The sequence below is a fragment of the Lynx rufus genome, unplaced genomic scaffold, assembly GCF_022079265.1.
Source record: "Lynx rufus isolate CCGP_SWC_20201006 ecotype Redwood Valley unplaced genomic scaffold, mLynRuf1.p SCAF_6, whole genome shotgun sequence".
In the NCBI taxonomy this organism is placed as follows: domain Eukaryota; kingdom Metazoa; phylum Chordata; class Mammalia; order Carnivora; family Felidae; genus Lynx; species Lynx rufus.
The window spans coordinates 48,153,909-48,176,005 of NW_025814878.1; the positions used below are offsets into that span (position 1 = coordinate 48,153,909).

Consider the following 22,097-nt stretch of genomic DNA (forward strand, 5'->3'; position numbering starts at 1 on the left):
GCTCAGCCTTAGGCGGGGCTGAGGTCGGGGTTGGGAATGGAGGATGCTGCCAACAGGAAATGGTACAAAAAGGAAGAGCTGACCCACCATTCACAGTATAGGACTTGAAGCTGCCCTTTCCCCTATTTATGAGGGAATGGAACTTAAGTCTCTGTCTTATCCCAGGAGTATAGACTTGACACTGTAAGAAGTTACAAAACCTCAAAGACTGAACCTCACCAAACACCATGACCAAAGAGTCAAACTCAACCTGGCCAATAAAATGAAGCCCAAAATCCCACCATTTCTGCCTGAGGAATGTCTCTAAGAGCACTTGACAAGTGCCCTGTGCTCCACATATTAAAACTGGAATAGTTGAGACACATGCCTATGACGTGGAATGATTCAGGGACTCAGGACCACATTGAAAAAGCAACCAACAATTATTATTCTAGGCAATCCGGATGACAGACCAAGAATAAAGCATGATTCCTGCCCTCAAGTTGCTGACAACCAAGTGGGGAAAAGAAGAGATTACACATTCACCAATATGCACACGGTCTAATAGCAGCAGCTAAGGTTTACTGGAAGCCCACAAAGTGCCAAGTGGTATGCAAGGCATTTTATATTCATTATCTCTTTTAATTCTTACAAAAGCCCTTCAACATAGGGAGCTACTATCCCTATTCCATAGCCAAAAAAAACCAAAAACCAATCTGAAGTTCAAAGAGACTAGGTGACTTGCTCAAAGTCATACAGCTAATCCACAGTGGAGTTGGGATTCAAAGACAGATATCTTCCATTTCAGACTCACTTGACTCAATGTGAAAGACCATAACCCTGCAGGAGCACACAAGGGCTAGAGTGCTGGGGACTTGTAGACCACTGGAATTCTCAAAGGAAAGCCAAGCACTGTTGACAAAGGAGAAGAAAAAGTACTTCCAACGCAAAAAGTTCTTTAAAAATTAGCTCCATATCTCACACAGTAGCCTAACCAACTACTGGAAACACTACTGCCCACAAGGGAAATCAAAGTCCTTCCTTAAAAGGATTCAGGGCTTGGAGTGAGAGGGGTGCTGTACGCAGGAACGGATAAAGGTCAATAACTGCTCCTTTTTCTTCCAAAGATGAGTACTGCCATTTTTACTGGGTTTAAAACTTTGCCTTTCTTTTCACAACCATACCTGTCACTCCAGGTCAGTGGCTCTTCATCCTGTGGACTCCTCTGAGAGTCCAGTGAGTGAGATGCACCCACTTCCCAGAAAAACGCACATGCACACGTCCTGTGGCATGCCACTCTAAGAGCGCTTAGAAAACTTTTACACATTATGAGGTCAGAAGGATAGGAATACCTAATTGGCCCTAGGTTTGGATTTCACTTTTTCAGGCATGTTCATCTTAATGATCCATCTACTCCTCCCAAAGCAGGTTTGTACTGGACTGATGAGGGACTGGCCAATGTGGTAAGAGATTCATTCCAATGATTTTTCATTGCAGTAGCTAAGGTACATCATGAACTACACATACAATTAATTTTTTCTCCTGGACATTGCCTTATTAATTAATTATATTTTGAACGTGACTCCTGTCATGGCCTTAAAAATGACCAAGGAAGGTCCTGCTTTGGTATGACAGCATCTGATGCCTTCACAACTCACATCAGCAGTCAGCCAGCAAGGCAAATGGCTTACACACATGAGCAGGGGCTCGACGCGTCACTCCAATGACTAGCCCAGATGAACTGCTGCTCCCCCTGGGCAACTCCTAGCTTTACAGGCAGAGCAAGAACATACAAGTCTGGTTTCCAAAATGCTTAATGGCAATTACACTGGGTTGGTGATTCACTAAGCAGTACAGGATGTGCCCAATTATACACTCTATTTTTTTCCAATCTTATTTCATAAACTTCAATTTCACAAGAACATAGATTCTCCATCCAAACAAAATTATCCAACTTGAACAATTGAAATACTAGTCATCCTCAAAATTCTCTTTGGAAGTAGGGGTATACAAGGCATCATTTTAGTAAGCATTTGAATACTTTAGGTTGTGTCATTCATTCAAACATTTAAGTACCTACATTTTGGATATCGCAGAAGGTTGCAGGCACAGAGGGAATCATTTGCTGAATGTCAGTAATAAAGCAGTATGCGATAAAGACACTAGTTGTATCAAATAAACCAAACTTGTATCAAGTAAAATCATTAATAGTATTTTGTTCTCCCCTAATCCCACCCCAGATTAAAGACTACAACTTGAATTTTTTTGTAATAAGCTGCCAAGAACAGCTGCTATTGAAGAATAAAATTCTTATTATAAACAAATTATTAGCTCATTCCAAGATACATATCAAAGAGGTATTCTAATCCTCAGACTCAGAAACATGACTTAATAATACAAACGATTCCAGCTCCTCCAGAAAAGCATCATGTCTTTAAACACACACAATCCCTTCCATCTATAAAGTGCTATGGAAAAAATACAGGGGCCCTATCTGCAAAAAACAGTTAACTTTAATTTTTACGGGAAACATCTACATCCCACATGAAATAAACTGAGGTCACTTATCATCATATATTTTCCTCCTAAAGAAACTGTCGCCCTCCTATTTAAGGAAAGGGCAGACAAAAAACTATGTACCGTTAAATGTGTTAAGAAAAAATGTTTCACACATAAAAACAAATCAAAAGGCAGCATGAAGCCATGTAAGACCTCTAAGAAAGTAATTAGTCAATGATGCTGTGTGTTTCTACACTCCTGAGTACAAGCACGGTCTGTTTTTCTGACCCCAAAAATACAATGAAAGGATTTAATTAACTTAAAGATTTAAAAGAGGACACTGTTAGAACTGGGCTTAGGAAATGAACCATGCTTTCAGGCAAAGAATGTTACTTAACTCCTCTGCTCCAAGAATGATCTGTGAAGATTCCCTACGACTCCATGCAAGCTTTGTCCTGTAATTTAACCTGTAGGGAACCCAGACAGGCTTAGGAAATGAGGCCCCAAGAAGGCAGTGACTTGTCTTAGCTTGGCATGTACAGAAGACTCATTTGTAAGGCTTTGCAACCAAGCTTAAGTGAGATTTAGGAGTAAGACACGCCAAATTAAAACTCTTAAGGACCATTAATCACACCCTCATGACTTCAGATACAGCAGTACAACATATGCTTATGTAGGTCTGGTCTTTATTCTTAATCAGAGGTATTAGCTTCCTACTGCAACAGCCTATAGGAGGAACTGTTTCAAAAGTGGGGCAAGCATGGTTCAGCCCATTCATTATTTTAAGTAATTAAATAATACATATATGGCTATGAAATTTTTGTTATTCTTGGAAACAAACAAACAGATGGCCAGTGAGGAAATGAGATCAACTTTACAGCTGAGAATATACTATATTCTACTCCCAGTTTCTGAATGTCAAAGCCTGAGAGATAAATCCAAGAATCTAACTGGTAACCAGAATAGCAAAATTATTTTTATTTCATTTGTTTGGCATACTCCAACTGTTAAGAGGTAGGAAAAAAAAAAAAAGAGGTAGGAATAAGAGGGGTGCCTGGGTGGTTCAGCGGGTTGAGTGTCCGACTTGGCTCGGGTCATGATCTCATGGTTCATCACATCGTACCCCACACTGGGCTCTCTGCTGTCAGCACAGAGCCCACTTCAAATCCTCTGTCCCTCTCTCTCCCTGCCCCTCCCCCGCTTGTGTTCTCTCTCAAAAATAAACATAAAAAAAAAAAGTACGAATACAAAATAATGCCTGGCACAGCACCAAGTACTCTGTGGATATTTAATAAATATTACTTGGATGACTAAAAGGGGCAATTTTTCCAACAGTGACTACTGTATTGAAAATCACAAATGCCCTAAGTTACAAAGTAAAGGTACCATTTCTGTAGTATACATGCAGAATGTCTCCTGCCTTGGCTTCACAGGTAACACTAACTCTTTTTCTTCTCCCTATATATAACAAGCTCTACTTTAAATGGTTAATACAGCAGCAGGCTTTGGCACTGACATCGCATTTATCATGGATTTCAGCTATGATGGAGTAACAGCTAGAAAACCAGACAGAATATATGAAACAATTATTTTCAGACACTGGACAACAGGCAGTGTAGGACTTAATTCCTGAGGAGAGTGAAACAAATGAGCATGTCCTATGATTGCCTGATCATCGCAGTTTCCAAGCCACAACATAGAGAAAGGAAAACTCAGAGTGTGGCAGTCATACTGAGTTGAGGGGGGCAGAGATCAGGATTCAGGGAGGCCAAGCTGGCTAGAATTGGCAAGGGAGCACACCTGGAAGGAGGGAGCAGTGCAAAGGTCCTTTAGAATCTCAGGCTGAGTTCTTTGTGAGAGGAGACCATTTAAAGTTAGGGAGAGAAGCACCAAAAACAGTTGGTCTAAGTCCCAGAGCTCAAAAAGAGCTAGGAATAGTTCATGTTTTCACCAACAAAAGCAGAAATAATTCATAATACTCACACCATCAGATAAAATCCTCAGAAGAGTTTTGTTTTAGAACTGGAGCTAAATCATCCCTAAACTAATGGCTGCTCTGGACTTATCCTAATAAAGCCCAACAGCTGGCTTAAAAAATGATACAACTTATTTCCAGTAACTTAACTGCATGCCAGAACTAAGTCCAGTACTATTTAAGGGAATACAACAAAATCTAGCACCTAAGAACAGTATCCAAGTAAAATTTATCAGGCATGAAAAGGAAGAGGAAATTATGACTCATAACTAGGAGAAAAACCAATCAATAGAAACAGACCCAGAAATGACAAGAGATGATGGAATTAGTAGACAAGGGCATTAAACAGGTTATTATACTGGTATAGCTTCTTTGGAAAAACAGATAGTTCCTCAAAAGGTTATACATAGAGTAACTATATGACCCAGCAATCCCACTCCTAGGCAAATACCCAAAATAAAAATACATGTCCATGGAAAAATTTGTACATAAATGTTCACAACAGCACTATTCATAATAGCCCCCAAATTGAAACAATCCAAATGTCTATCAACTAATGAATAAAACGTGATATATCCATACAAGTAGAATATTATTCAACCATAAAGAGAAGTACTGATACATATTACAACATGGATGAACCTTAAAAGCATTATGCTAAGTGAAAAGAAACAAATACAAAAGACCATGTATCATATGATCCCATTTATATGAAATTTGTTGAATAATCAAATTTATAGAGACAGAAAGTAGATTAGTGGTTGTGTATGCTGGAGAGGAGCAATACAGAATGGGGACTAATGGGTAAAGAGTTTCTTTATGGGGTGATGAAAATGTTCTAAAATTAGATTGTGATGATTGCACAACTCTGTTAATGTACTAAAAGCATTGATTTATATACTTTAAATGGATAAATTACATGCCAATGTGAGTTATGTCTCAATACAGTTGTTAAAAAGTTATTCTAAATATATTCCAGGTAGAAAAAGGAAGCAGAGAAGGGACAGATAAAAAACAAATCCAGTGGCACTTTCAGTAAAGAAAAATGTAATATCTGAAATAAAAAAATATACTGGATGGGATTAACAGTGGATTAGACATTGCAAAAGATCAGTAAACTTTAACACACAACAAAACTATCCAAAATGAAGCACAGAGAGCAAAAAAGACTGAAAAACAAATTAAAAGAGTATCAGTGACCTGTGGGAAGACAACATTAAGCTATCTAACATATCTGTAATTAAGGTCAAGAAGAAGAGAGGAAGAGGACAGGAAAAAAATAATTGAAAAATAATAGCTAAAATAATTTTTTTTTGCTAAAAACTATAATCCCACAGATCCAAGAAAACTTAAACCCCAAATAGAATAATATAAAGAAAACCACACAGGGGTGCCTGGGTGGCGCAGTCGGTTAAGCGTCCGACTTCAGCCAGGTCACGATCTCGCGGTCCGTGAGTTCGAGCCCCGCGTCAGGCTCTGGGCTGATGGCTCAGAGCCTGGAGCCTGTTTCCGAGTCTGTGTCTCCCCCTCTCTCTGCCCCTCCCCCATTCATGCTCTGTCTCTCTCTGTCCCAAAAATAAATAAACGTTGAAAAAAAATTAAAAAAAAAAAAAAAAAAGAAAACCACACAAAGGCAAATCATATTAAAATTAGTGATAAAGAAGAAAAATTATAAGCAGTCAGAGAAAAAGACACAATAAAAGAAGATAAAGAATACAAAAATACTAACCAAAAGGGACACATGTGCTCTTATGTTTATAGCAGCATTACCTAGAGTAGCATTATCTAAAAATTATGGAAATAACCCAAATATCAATCGATTGATAAAGATGTGGCATATATATACACAATGAAATATTACTCCGCCATAAAAAAGAATGAAGTCTTGCCATTTCCAATGGCACGGATGGAGCTAGAGAGAGTATTACACTAAACAAAATAAGTCAGTCAAAGACAAACACTATATGATTTTTACCCAAATGTGGAATTTAAGAAACAAATGAGCAAAGGTGGGGGAAAAAGAGAAGGGCAAACCAAGAAACAGACTCTTAACTATAGAGAACAAACTGATAGTTACCAGAAGGTGGGCAGGAAGATGGGTTAAATAGATAATGGGGATATTCGGAGTGCACTTGTTGTGATGAGCACCAGGTGAGGTATGCAAGTGTTGAATCACTATACTGTACACCTGAAACTAATATTGCACTATGTTAATTAACTGGAATTTCAATTAAAATTTTTCAAAAAGGAATAAAGATAGAATGAGAGCAAAGTGCTTTTCATAAACTATTAAGACAGAAGACAATGGAGGAACACCCTTAATAAGGGAACAGAAAAACCATCATCCTAGAATTCTATACCTAGTAAAACTGTCTTTCAAAATTGAAGACAAAATAAAGACTTTCAGACAAACAAAAGCTGAGAGAATTCACTGCCAGCAGAGCGGCCCTGTAAGAAATGTCATAAGAAAGTTCTTCAAGCAGAAAGAAATGCTATCAGATGGACATCAAAGGAATGAAAAGCCAGAAATTATCAATACATGATAGAGATTTTCTTCCCTCATTTTTAATCTTTTTAAAAGACAAGGACTATTTAAAGCAACCTAGTAATATATCATTTATAACATGTTTATAACATGTAGACATAAAATAGAACTAAGAGTAGGAAGGGAGAAATGTCAGCATGTTATTTTAAGGATCTTACATTCTACATAAAGTCTTATTTGGAGACTGACTATAATTGGTTAAACATGTAAAACACTAGAGAAACCATTATAAAATAACAAAGGGATGTGGCTAATATGCTAGGTAAATGGTATTCATTGAAACAATAACTACTTAATAGAAGGCAGGAAAAGAACATAAAAACACACAGGACAAATAGAAAACTAACAACAAGATAGTAGATTTAAACCTAAACAAATCACAATTACATTATGTGAAATGGTCTTTTTAAAAACCCTAACAAAAGGCAGAGAGTGTCAGACTGGATTAAATAATAGCAACAACAAAAACAAGACCCAACTAATTATATGCTGCTTATATACATACATACATACAAAGATTAGTTGTGTCTAAACACAGAGATAGGTTATAAGTGTAAGGAGGGTAAAAGAGGTACCATACAAATAGTAATCGAAAGAAAGTTAAAGTAGCTTACTAAACAAAAGTAGCTGGAGTGGTAGTGGTACTATATTACCTTTATTATACAGATTTTTAACAAAGAATATTGCCAGGATGAAGAGGGACATTCCATAACAAAGGAGCCAATGTATCAAGAAGATATAGAACAATCTTAAATGTTTATCTGCCAGCAATAGAATTTCAAAATACACGAAGCAAAAAGAGAACTGAAAAAAGAAGTAGACAAATCCACAATTACAGCTGGAATTTCAAAATTCATTTCACAGTAATTAATATAATAAGCACTCACCAAATGAAGTTGACCCCCTTGACCTAACTGGCATTTTATAGAACACACACCCAAAAATATATATATTCTTTTCAAATATACATAAAACATTCACCAAGACAGACCAAATTGTAGTCTATAAACAAGTCTCCATAAATTTTTAAGAAGGTTGAAATTATACAAAGTAGATTCTCTGACCACAAAAGGATTAAGTTAGAAAGTAATAATAGAGGGGCACCTGGCTTGTCAGTCTGTAGAGCCTGTGCACCTTTTGATCTTGAGATCATGAGTTCAAGCCCTATGTTGGGGGCAGAGCTTGCTTACATACATACATACATACATACATACATACATACATACATGCATGCATACATACATAAATAAAATCTAGAAAATCCTCCACATATGTGGAAATTAAATAATTCATTTCTAAATAAACCATAGATCAAAAAAGACATCACCAGCTAAATTGGAAAGTATTTTCAGCTGAAAGTAAAAAACATTGTTATATGTAGCTAAAGCAGTTGCTTGAAGGAAATTTATCTTTTAATATTTGTATTAGGAAAGGAGAGTCTCAAATAAATGGTCTAACCTTCCATCCTAAGTTACCAGAAAAAGAGCAAATTAAACCCATAACAAGCAGAATGAAAATAAAGAGCAGAAATTAATGAAACTAAAAACATAAAAACAACAGAGAAAAATCAATGATACCAAATGCTGATTCTTTGAAAAAGTCAATAATCATATGGCTCTAGCCAGAATAAGGGAAAAGACAGAAAACAAATTATCAATATCAAGAATGAAAACAAAATCCCTACAGGTCATACATATATTAAAAGGATAATAAGAGAATAACATAAACACCTCTATGTTCATAAATTTGACAACTTAAATGAAATGGACAAATTTCTAGAAAGGCACAAACTGTCAAACCTCACTCCAGGAAAAATTTAAAAACCAACAGCCTCACTATTTAATAAATAAATTGAATCGGTAATTAAAAACCTTACAAAGAAAATTCCAGGCTCTTAAGGATCAACTGTTGAATTCTACCAAACATTGAAGGGAAAGATAATACAAATTCTACCAGAAAACAGAAGAAAGAACAATTTCCAACTCATTTTGAGACTACCATTACTCTGATTACCAAAACCAGACAAAATATTAAAAGAAACTTATAGATCAATATCCCTCATGAAGACAGACACAAAAATCCTTAACAAAAATTTAGCAACTTGAATCTAGCAACACAAAAGGTAACATGTTATGACAAAGTCAGATACACTCCAGCAATACCAGGTTGGTTTAACATTGAAAATCAATGTGCTTCTTCACATTAAAAGATTAAAACAAAATACAACAAAACTCTTATAACTGGATAGTATGAACACAAATATTCCTATTTTTGAAAAAGGCAGGTTTCAACACTTGACCAAAGATTTACAAATCAGAAATAAGCACATAGAAAGATGCTTAACATTATTAATGAAGCAAATGTAAATTAAAAGTATAAGATATCTACCATTACACACTCAATACATTCTACAGTGGATAAAAGTAAAATGACTGACAAACCATTCAAATGTTGGAGAGGACGGGAAACAACTAGAACTCTCCTATACTGCTGGTTTGGTGGTCTGGCAGTTTGGCAGTTTCTTATAAAATTAACATGCACTGTACATATGACCCAGCAATCCTATTCCTAGGGATTTATCCCCAAGAAATGGAAAAATATATCCCCAAAGACGTTAATGTGAATACTCCAAGCAACTGTATTCATAATAGTAAAAAAAAAAAAAAAAACACAAAACAACAACAAAAAACTGGAAATAACCCAAAAGTCCATCTACTGATAGATAAATGGATAAAATATTCTGCTCATGGAATATTCACAAAATGGAATGTTTCATAGCAATTAAAAGGAATGAACTGACACAAGATAGGAACGAATCTCATATGCACTATTCTAAGTGAAAGGAGCTAACACAAAAAGCTACATACAGTATGACACCATTTATATAAAATTCCAGAAAAGGCAAAGGCAGCTCAGATGTTACCAGGGGCCAAAAGCAGGGGGAGGGGAATGGCTGGAAATGAGTACAAGGGGTGGTGATGAAAATGTTTGAAATGCTTTACATCATGACTGTGATGTTACACAACTGTATACCTTTATCAAAACTCACATTCTGCACATAAAATGGCAAATTTTATTACACTCAAATTATACCATTCAATAGACTAATTTTTTCCCCTCAGGTTAATTTCACAATAAATCACCATAGTTTCTGTTTGCTTTTAAAGATTTTAAGTAATCTCTACACCCAACACGGGACTCAAACTCATAACCCTGAGATCAAGAATCTCATGGTCCACTGACTGAGTCAGCCAGACGCCTCATAGTTGTTTTTTTCTTTTTTAAGAGATAATTTTAGGGGCACCTGGGTGGCTCAGTCGGTTAAGTGTCCGACTTCAGCCCAGGTCATGATCTTGCGGTCCGTGAGTTCGAGCCCCGCGTCGGGCTCTGTGCTGACAGTTCAGAGCCTGGAGCCTGTTTCAGATTCTGTGTCTCCCTCTTTCTCTGACCCTCCCCTGTTCATGCTCTGTCTCTCTGTGTCTCAAAAATAAATAAACGTTAAAAAAAATTTTTTAAGAGATAATTTTATTTCGTTTTAGGATTATCCAAATGCTTCGAACAGCAGGATTGTAAGAAAAAGGTCTTCATCCTCCTTGGGTCACAAATGGGGGGGGGGGCGCGGGGGGGCAGGCAGGAGAAGTAACAAAAATCCAAAAAAAAAAGTAAAAAGCATAAGGACAAGAAACATGTGGGGGTTGTCCTCTGAATTGTTTAAACTGCACCTATAAGCTTCAGATTTTGCCAGCTCTTACCCCTATCACATATTTACTTGTAAAGGCCACAGAATGGAATTGTGTTCTCTCACTCGCTCTCGCGTGTGTGCACGCGCTCTCTCTCTCTCTCTCTCTCTCACACACACACGTCAGTCCTTTACTTTTTTTCCTCTTTGACTCAGAGCACAAAGAGGCTCAGCCTATTGAGCTGAGAGGTCCAGTCTCGTGACTCATTTGTACACACTTACAAACACGGAATCCTCTGCTCAATTCTATTGCATTTCTTGTAGCCAAATTTCCCTGTAGCTAGTTTACTGTGAGTTCCTAGTCAGGAGTCCACAGTTAGAACCTTAGCAATTTACAGAACACTTAGATGCATTCCTCTTATTTTAACATTATAAAAACAGGGACACCTGGATTGGCTCAGTCAGTTAAGCATGTGACTTTGGTTCAGGTCATAATCTCACAGTTCATGGGTTTGAGCCCCGCATCGGGCTCTGTGCTGACAGCTCAGAGCTTGGAGCCTGCTTCACATTCTGTGTCTCCATCTCTACCTCTCCCCTGCTCACGCTCTGTCTCTCAAACATAAATAAGTATTTTTTTTTCAACGTTTTTTATTTATTTTTGGGACAGAGAGAGACAGAGCATGAACGGGGGAGGGGCAGAGAGAGAGGGAGACACAGAATCGGAAACAGGCTCCAGGCTTCGAGCCATCAGCCCAGAGCGTGACGCGGGGCTCGAACTCACGGACCGCAAGATCGTGACCTGGCTGAAGTCGGACGCTTAACCGACTGCGCCACCCAGGCGCCCCCATAAATAAGTATTTTTAAAAATTATATTAAAATAAAGTGAAATTATCGGGGCGCCTGGGTGGCGCAGTCGGTTAAGCATCTGACTTCGGTTTAGGTCATGATCTCACGGTTTATGAGTTTGAGCCCTGCGTCAGGCTCTGTGCTGACAGTTCAGAGCTCAGAGCCTGAAGCCTGATGCAGATTCTGTGTCTTCCTCGCTCTCTGCCCCTCCCCCACTCATGCTCTGTCTTTATCAAAAATAAACGTATAAAAATAAAATAAAATAAAATTATAAAAACAGTAACTATAAATTACAGAATATTAAAATAAAGGGAAAAAATAACAAGTGCTCTCCAACAAAGAAATAGTTAAATAAATTATAAATCCATCCAATTCTTCTCCTCTTAAAGCAATAAACTATAAAGCCTATGCATAGATAAAAACAAAACACAGAAAACAAAGAACAGAAAATCTCGTAATGAACCTAAATAAATAGCTCATGCGCAAATGACCAAATCTGCAAGGAACACCTAAATTAAGAAGGATTATAACAGGTCTTCTCCAACTTTTTTCTTTTTGAAAGTGTATGTATGTGCATATATATATACATATATATTTTTTTTTTCATCAAATACGCACATCTGAGTTTAATGAAAGGACTCTAGCCTAGGGAAAAAGCAGCCAGGTCAAATTAAAGCCTCTAGGCACATTACCTGCATGTATATACATGTATATACATGTACCTGCATGTATATACAGAAGGACCATGATGTGCACCACTAAAGGGGTGTGACATAGAAAAGGATATGAAGAAACAGCCAAGTAAGAACAACATTGCTTTCCAATTTAAGAGATCACTTTGTTGTCCCATGTGGCTGACCCAGAAACACAAATACATTCACCCTACGGTGATCCATAGCATTAGACACAGTGAGAAACAAATTCACTTGCCTGTTATTTAGCCTTCTGTCCTCTCCTTCTTAATAATACCATCTTCAATCTCAATACTCTACTGTCACCACCACCTTAAAAGTAGTACACAGGACAGACAGTATTTTGGCTAATGTTAAAACTAAAGAGATCAAGACCCAGAGCTTTATCATATTCACTCCGCTACTAAGTAGCTAAACCTGGACTAGACCCTAGGTCCATGGGCACCAGAGTATTAACTCCCAGGGCCTCTCTCTGAATGTTGGACATTACCCCGAGTCAGTACAACCATTCCCACCCACTGCCTTCCTTTTAGGAGTAATGATGGGGCTCTATCTCATCTCTAAGCACTCATGGGAACAAAAGCTTTTGGAAGAGACGTGACAATTCACCATTCATTTTGGGGAAAAGGCTAAAAATAGTAAGGCTTAGAGATAATCCATTTACTCAGCTTACCAGTTATAAACCACTGCTTTACTGAATGTGAATTACAGTAGGCTGATCTTAAAGACATTTCAGAACTAACCTCCAATAACCTCTTCTGCATCATGTCCTCTGGTAACTGTCCATCTGGATTAAGGCAAAAATCTCGAGGCCCAGCTAACACACCTCTGCAGCTGGTGGAAGCACTCTGACCACCTCAGTGTTAACAGAAGGATACATGTTCTACACAGTTCTATACACATGAACTGCTTAAGCAGCTATCTTGAGCCTGAAACAAATCTGTCCAGGGAAATTAGAGCCAGTGTTCTGACCGCTGTGGGGGAAGCTTTTACTTTTTTCTCTGTGATAACAGCATACTTCTCTTCAAACTTTGAAGAACTACTGGAAATGCTAAATTTTATAAAAGTACCAAGGCCATAAAGAGCTTTTAAATTGTTTGCCACTCATGAACACACTGGAGTTGTTTTCAAATAAACCTAAAGACAACTCAAAGGTATCCCAAATGGTACACTGTGTTCACAACCCATAGAGTTGGCTAGCAGGTAGGATATTTGGTTTCCTGATTGTTGTCAGGGCATTTTTGTTTCTGGATCTTGTTTTTGATAGAGAAATTATAGCAGCATCAGAAAAGGATTGGGTTTGGGTTTTTTTTTAATTTAACAAGTTCTGAAAAGTTCTCTAATCATCCTTCTACTTTATTTGGACTACATCTCTAATCTAGTCTATGGTCCGTATCCCTCTGAGAGTAAAAAGATAATTCCTGGTTAGCATAAGCCTCTTTGGCAGAACTACTTGTAATATGTCTGTGATAGCCAATTCTCAACCATCTTTAAGTAGGAGTGTTAATTTATCCACCCATCAGTTTTTCAAGGGGTTGAACTAGAGATCTCACCCAACTCAAGCATTCTGAAAATGACTCTCAGTATTAAAGATACTTACATTTAAATTAGAGAAACTCGAGGTGATCTTGAGACCAACTGGGAGTATGCATATGAAGTCCTACATTACTCCTCATGAATCATATGAAAGAAGTGGACTAGAAAGTCTATATATCTTTCAAGTCTGACATTCTATAATCCCAAGGTCCTTGGAAAATGGCAGCAAATAGGACAGGAATGAAGGTCAGAGCTGCCAGCAATGGTCAGAATGCTGCTGTGCTGAACTGAGAAACTACTAATGATCAAGAGTAGTTCTTCCAGGCTAACCCACTGTTAAAGAATACACATTTCAGTGCCTGGCACATGGTAGGTATCAATAAACATTTATTGAGTGAGTGTAAATTTCTTCCTTAGCATCTGAGGTAAGGCATCCAAGGAATTTAATCTGTGACCCCCTCCAAAAGGATGCTTATATCTTACTAAGTCAGGATTTTCAGAAAAATAACCATATGGGAACTCCCTTGGGTTTTGGAAACTGAGCAGAATTTGTCCACAATCATCTGGGCATCTGAATAGAGCAAGATCAACAGGGTTGGAAACAAATACACCTCACAATCCCATTTTCAAGACATGTAGCCTTACCAGAATCAGAAAATACAGTATTAGCGAGGCAAGTTTCTGAAGAGAGTATAGGAAACATTAGTCTTCTATATAGTATTTCAATTTGTGATAAATCTTTCATCTTCTAAGTATGCCCTTTTGTGTGTGCAAGATAAAAAACACAAGTTAATAAAAGTCTAGTTATAAATTCTGTGAGTCTAAGAAACAATAACACCTTGCTCCTAAATATTCTAATATTCCAGGGGTCTGTTTGTTTTTTAAACATACAGAAAAAACATGGACACTTGCTGGCCAAACTTGCACTGCCTCCTTCAATGTACTCATGTTGAGCTATCTTTAGGAGACGTTGCCCCTACCCACTCTTGTCACACAGGCAATAAAAACGAAAACTGCACACAACAGTGGCCAAAGAGCCAACTTTTAAAAGTTTTGCAAATTAGCACATACTAAAAGGGGTCAAAATACAAATTTTAACCATTTAAAATGTACACACTGATCACTAAGCACTTGGTATAAAGTAGGACAGGCTGGTAAATGACTAGAAAAAATCTGTTGGCTCCCTGGCTTTCTGAACCTGCCTGTTCACAAGGCTGCTTCCTGGGAAGAAGAAAGTTTTTAAAGGAGTTTCCTTAACCACAACGTGGCAGAACTATGCAGTCACATCAAATTCAAGAAGACTTTTTTTTTTTCCCTTTTCTCCTTTTGATTTTTGTTCTACCAGTGGCATTGCCACCGCGTGTCAAGAACCCAAAGAGTTTAGGGTGAGGGGGAGGGATGTCACAATTGCAGAGGCCTGATTACTATGCAGAAAACACCGCCCTACCAGACAGACGTGCCAATGAACCGCCCTTGGGAAGAGGAGCCAGGGTACAGTGTGTGGTGGTGAACAAAAGGGGTGATGTACTGTGGAATTAGTTTCAAAAAGAATTCCTCATCTCCAGAGTTTCTGGATTTCTGGGCAAGAGCAGCAATTAGTCATTAGCTGAGAACACTGACAACCAAGGAAGATGCTCTGATCAGCCTCCTGTCAAACTACGCAGAATTCCAGTCTTCGAACGCTCAATACCAAATTAGTTGTCTTCTGACCCTGTCCCACCTTTGTATTTATTTATTTGAGAGAGGGAGGAAGAGAATTTCAAGCAGGCTCCACTCTGTCAGCACACAGCCCGATTCAGACCCTGAACCCACGAACCTGGAGATCATGAACTGACCCCAAATCAAGAGTTGGACGCTTAATGGACTGAGCCCCCTGGTGCCCACCACCTCTTTTAATGTGTAATTGTTGTTTCAGACCAAAGTTGTTTTGTGGCACAGACTTATTTTACTTGTAATTCTTACATTTAAAAAAATCCAAAAATTTTTATCAATGACAATTTTACAAAGCAATTAATTATCAGGTACCACATGCTCACACTGCAAGATAGATTTTTCTGGGTTTTTTTTTTTTTTGAGTGATGTGAAAGCACCACATTTTACAAAATAAATGCATCTTGTGACTTCTCCCTTTAATCAAATGTTCTTCTAATTTGCTGTCTTACTTCAACCTCATGCTACATTTCCATGTTCACTTCCCCATCCACCCCACCCCCCTATCCCAGCCTGGTCCCTCATTTTATCTAAGCAGGTTATCAAAACAGAACCATCCCACTTAGCACTCCCTGTGCTAAAACAAAACAAAACAAAAGCAAACAAACCTTCTCTTTCTAGGGTAATTCCAATCATTCCCAAACCATTTGCGAAATTAAGATAATTTGATCTAACCCCCCCCTTTTTTTTTTTTACTAAAGTGTCATCTTAGGCAAGCTTTTAATTGATCTAAGCTTCTGTTTCTTTTCTGAGAAATGAGTAACCTTTAGGGTATGGATTAGACATATGTATCTGAAACACAGTATGTATGCAAAAAATCAATAGTAAACAGAAGGACCCCTATAATAGAGAATAGGACTATGAACTTCACTTATCTCAATTACAAAGCTTATTTTGGCCTAAGGAATATCTTATGCTTAAAAATGAAAATTAGTAGAGCTAAGAAGCCATGTCCACGTGGAACAGTGTGAAGAAAATCTGCAAAAGAGAAGCATTTGGCTTTAAATAAATATCCTTTTCTCTCTCCTCACTGAGCCATCATGATCCACAGGTGAGCAAGGCACAACAAAATGGGAAAAGTCTCAAAATCACTTCCCATTCACGACATTTAGATATGGCACATGAGGGCATCTCCATAAGGGGTGAAATGGAGTTAAGACAATACTCCAGATATTTATAAAGGACCCAACAAAACACACTGAAAAGCAAAAAAAAAAAAAAAAAAAAAAAATCCACCAACCCTCAAAAACTTAAGGGGCTCTGAAACATCCAGGCTGGCTGTTTTCTTTGGCAGAATTCACAGGCAGTTCAGTTCTAGCACAGGCCCTAGAACTATAACATTTATTTGTGGTTCAAACACAATAATGAACAATGAATGTGAACTGAATATTCCTTGCCCACAAATAGGTCAATGTCAAACACAGTATTATGTACTAATAAATCATATGAAGCCTCCACACTTCAATACAGTTTTAGAACAGGACTATTCACTCATTTTAGGCAAAAGCAGGCTTCTGTTGAGTGTTATCCAAATCCAGAAAGAACACAAAATATGTTGGAAGTTCTTCCACACAGTCACACAAAAGTATAATGATCCACAAAAACTTAACCTGCCACTGAAGAGGTAAAAGGAATCCAATGTTTTGGATTGGGGGTTTTTACCTCATTTATCCACCAAGAAATATAATGCTGTCTTTCAGTTTCTTTTTATTACTTACTATATCCACCATAATTCTAGATTTTCATGAGCAAATCTTTCCTGAAATATCTATATAATAAATCTTGATCGCTTAAAATGTTTTTCTCTGTAGTAGTACCTTCTGACCTCCTCAGGAAATGAATTCTGCATGATGTTGACCTGTCTTTTGACAACCCCTCAGATCAGAATTGTACATCACCATTTTAGTCAAAGAAGTCTGAGGTTCGATGCTGTTTGCATTTGATCATTCTCAACATCATGTGCTTTGAGAGTTGCATAAGCCACTGTTCTTGGTCAAATTCATAGTCAAAGATTCTTCTAGGAGTTCTTAGACCTGTAGATAGTTCCATGATTGTTATAAAAATACTTCTTTTTAAATAAAAAATGTTGTCTAAATATAACACATAGAGAAATTTTTATTTCAAAGATAAAGTGAAACTCTGAGCTTCAGTGAAGTTGACAGATTCCAGGGCTCTTCTACTGCCCTGGGGAAAGCTGTACAGGCTGAGCTCAAAGAAAATGCTCCATCCGAAACTTCCCCAATGGTCGCCCCTTTCCCCCATTAAGCAGAACTCCCTTCCTGTGTTCTCTTTATAGCAAAAGTAATGCTTGACAAATTAGGTTGTATGTAACACCTGGATGTAAGAATGACTGGCTTGATGTTCAATAATACACTTTCCTTCCTAGGCCAAAAGGTGTGTGAATGTTCTAGATACTTAATGTTAAGATCACTGGTGCAGTAAGGATCATGATAAACTGGGAAAAATGAAAAGAGAAGATTTTCTTTATCATACCTGAGAAAGTGAATAGTTTTCATGGATGATGCTTTGATTTACCTGCTCATTTCATTATTAGTCTTCGGGTACAAACTTGTAGAAGATATTTAAATGGCTGAATAATAATTCTTATAATTTTAAAGAGAAAAATGCCAGATTCTTCCAGCCTCCTTAATTTGTTTATTTGTAAGAATGGGATCTGTCTTTGTCACAGGACACTAACTGAGCACCAAAGTAGTAAGCACAATCTCTTCTGAAATCATCCAATCTCCTACAGAGTGATTTGCCATTCTAACAATAAAACAATTTTTACTGAAATCTTGATTCATCTTAAATATGGTACCCACAGATGAAGAAAAGTAACTACAGATTTCAAAACACAAAGAGAAAAAAATGTCTTACCTGGAAGGAATGTCAGTTTGCCATATTCTACCAGAAAGTAATTTTCAAGCCAAAGATTTCATTTATCTCAGAAAACAAATACATTCAGGTTTTAATAGATAAATATTCTTCTTCCTGCTTTATCCCTTCAAAATCACTGCCTAGTCACACTGAGAAAAACACTAAAACACTTTAGTGTAAGAAGGGAGAAAAAAAGCAACTACTGCTCTACATACTCTTAACTTCCATTAAAGGACTATACTTAACTCTCATCTATAAGAGTAAAAAATAGGCTACTATCCTGATAAAACACATACACACTCTCTCTTACCTATATTGCTTATATTAATCAGTTTTTACAAAAAGTGATTCACATCTCGAAGGTTTTCCTTTGTTTAAGTCTATTAGTGATGGCAGCACACCCATGTTTAATTCTTCTGGATGAATATAAGGTAGAAAGAGACAAGGCACAAGATTAGGCAGACTGAGTGATTTCTTGTAATTCTCTGTTCCCACCTTTTTTTTTTTTTAAGATTTTATTTTTTTAATCTCAATACCCAGTGGGGAGTTTAATCTCAATACCCAATGGGGATTTTGAATTTACAACCCCGAGATTAAGAGTCCCCTGTTTCACCAACTGAGCCAGCCAAGCACCCCTCTGTACCCATCTTATAACAAATCCACTGAGGCTCTACAAAACCACTTCAGTAGAGTCCCAAACTTAATATAAAGATAAGATTTTAATGGTACTTCCACTATTCTGAAAGATTTTCTTAGGCTAAGTGGGACTGGAAAAGAGTTAAGTTGTAAGTGTATGTGGCTAGAGGGGGGGTATGGTAGAGATTAACAAGGATTTTTTGAAACTAATAATGTTCTGTGTTGGCAAAGGTATGAGAAATGGGTAAATGGGCACTTTCATACACTGCTGGTAGAATTTTAACAGGACAGAGATATTAGAGAAAAAAAAAACCAAAGTTTTAAAATTCTGCGCACTCTGAGGTATCAATTCCACTTCTAGAAAAAAAAAGCAGATGTGCATTAAGGCTTACCTATAAGTTTCTTATCAGTGTACTCACAACAGCAAAAAAACTGGAGGGAAAAGAGCCTTAATCCATCTAGAAATAACCAACTAAATAAATGACATATTTATTCTATACAATGAAAAACAATGTCATACAAAGGAAATATTATGCCATCATTAAAATGAAGTCATTGGGCATTTATCCCAGAGAAAAACTTATGTTCAAATATTTTTTATGTTTATTTTTAAGAGAGAGAGAGAGCGAGCAAGCGAGCATGGGGGAGTGGCAGAGAGAGAGGGAGACACAGAATCTGAAGCAGGCTCAAGGCTCTGAGCGTCAGTATAGAGCCCGACGCAGGTCTCAAACTCACGAATGGCGAGATCATGACCTGAGCCAAAGTTGGACGTTTAACTGACTAAGACACCTAGGCGCCCAGACATTTAAATTTTAAAAATGAAATCATTAACAATTATTTAGTGACATGGAAAAGTCTCTATAATCCCTCCTCCCTTATGAAAATTAGTCAAGATATCAAACTACCAAGTTCCTGAGGCTTAAAGGAGAAACCAGGTGTTAAAGCTATAGGTATAATACATAATCCCAGTCAACCAAACCAAGAAATAAGCACAAAGAAATGTTCACAATAAACTGCAGAATTATAGGTGATTTTTATTTTCTTCATTTTTGCAATTTGTAGTTTTCAAATTTTTCTCAATCAACACAGATACCCTAATACTAAAAGGAAATAAATTTTAAAGGCTTTTATCTATGGAACACCAACTTGTGTTAACTGGTCTTCCCAGGTAACACAACTAGGTTTTGACAGTACTCTTGAAGTGAATGGCTTAAAGGAAAAAACAAATGTAACTATGTGTAGTGATGGATGTTAACTAAACTTACCGCAGTAATCATTTTGCAATCTACACATATTAAGTCATTATGTTGTATGCCTAAAACTAATACAATGTTATATGTCAATTATATATCAATAAAAAATAAGTAAGTGAATGGCTTACCCCTCAAAAGTCTTGAAAACACAGGAATACCTAGGGGCAAGTTGTGCTGACCAGTAACTCAAATCTTGCCCAAACAGAAGGCTGATTCAGATTCACATGGAAGGAAAGAACTGGCCACCCAATGTTGGAATTTGGCTACATTCTATTCTATTCTATAGAATACCTATAATATCTGTATTCTATTCTGAATTGAAAAGTGAAATGGAACAATCTACATCGACAGTCAAGAATAAATGAGATGGAAAGACATTGGAATTTGTCTGAAGAAATGGGATAGCCCTTAACAGAAACAACTGTACATAATGGATATAGAGTGGGCTTACTTCTCAATATATCTATTTTAAAGCATTTCTAAGTTTGTGAGTCAGATTTTAATGTACTAAGTGGGGGGTTTTTGCTTTTTTTTTTTTTTTTTTTTAAGGAAAATGAGAAGGATTCTAGAAAAGTAAATCCACTGAACTGCAATAAAAGGTTGGGACATCAAACTTGGGAAAGTCTTTTGTGGCAGATGATGAGGAAAAAGACTAGAAGCATCTCTGAGAAAGTATAACATTTCCATTGAGTTCCAGAGGATGGAACATATTGGGTGAAAGGTCATTATGAGAAGTCTATAATCTTAAACTATTTATGGTGCTTGACTATTGACTACCGAACACCATTCAAATAAGAGATAACTGTGTTCAAAATGTAAATCCACAAACTATGGCTGTAATATGCGCACATACACACAGACATATACACACACTATCCTAGGCATAGCTGAGAGCATACAGTATAGAAATTAATTTATTTTTGGTCCCAGAATAAGCAACAAAGTTAGTACACCCAGAAGGATTATATTTTTCTCTTTTATATAAAATTTCCCTGTCTGAAGAGAAAATCCCCATTAAAAAAGGTTATGTTTTTAAAGAACACTCCTGTATCTGTTTCAGTTCAGAAGGGTCATTTACTTATTACCTAGAATAACAACAGGGGAAAAGGAAGAAGACAGGGAATAAAGCAACTTGCATTAATAGTCATTCTAATCTAGCAATGAGCAAACAGCACTCATCCAAGTTTCTAATGAACTCAGTTTGCACCTCAAGTTTCTTATATAATAATTACTAGTAATCTTTTTATTAATTACATCGAAAAAGAAATGGGATAAAGAACATGCACAGATGAGAATTTGAGAAATTCCTTCCTGGTCATCAGAAGCCAAAAGTGAAGGAGGTGGAGGGTCATGTGTGAAGACAGCAGGCTTCTGCCCTAAGTCGATGTCTCCAACCACCACCAGGTTGCAGTAACAGGAAAAGAGACTATCAACCATCTGCATCTTGCTATATAATTCTGGTTGGCATTCCTGGAAGCCATTTGTCTGCCAAACCAATCCCATGAATGGGAGCCTTCCCAGAACATATTAAGAATTCTTTCCCTAAATTTCTGTTTCCATGATGGTGAATTTCCAGTAAGTCAATCGCCACAGAATGTGTGACACTTCTCCCTCCCTGCTCCCACCACCAAATCTGGACAGCCCCAAAGCCTTTTGGAATTATGCTTCTGACTCATGTTGTACTTAACTTGTTCGAGAGAAAGCTCCTGATTCCTGCCCTGTTTCCCAGCAGGCTCCAGCACAGACAGCTGGTTCAGAGCAATGGGTCAGTGTGTCCCAGTGGCTCTTTTGTGCACATCCTGCTTGTGGTTGCCTCAGTTCAGTTTATCACTCAGCAAGTGCTTGGTAATCCCCTGTCATCCCCACCCTA

The 22,097-nt window shown here is 37.4% G+C and overlaps 1 protein-coding gene across 1 annotated transcript in view; it reads right to left on the reverse strand.

Annotated features, from left to right (window-relative positions):
• The window catches only part of FOXO3 (forkhead box O3), a 125,962-nt gene that overhangs the window by 66,243 nt on the left and 37,622 nt on the right, over window positions 1–22,097 (reverse strand). The gene's annotated exons all lie outside the window — the stretch shown is intronic.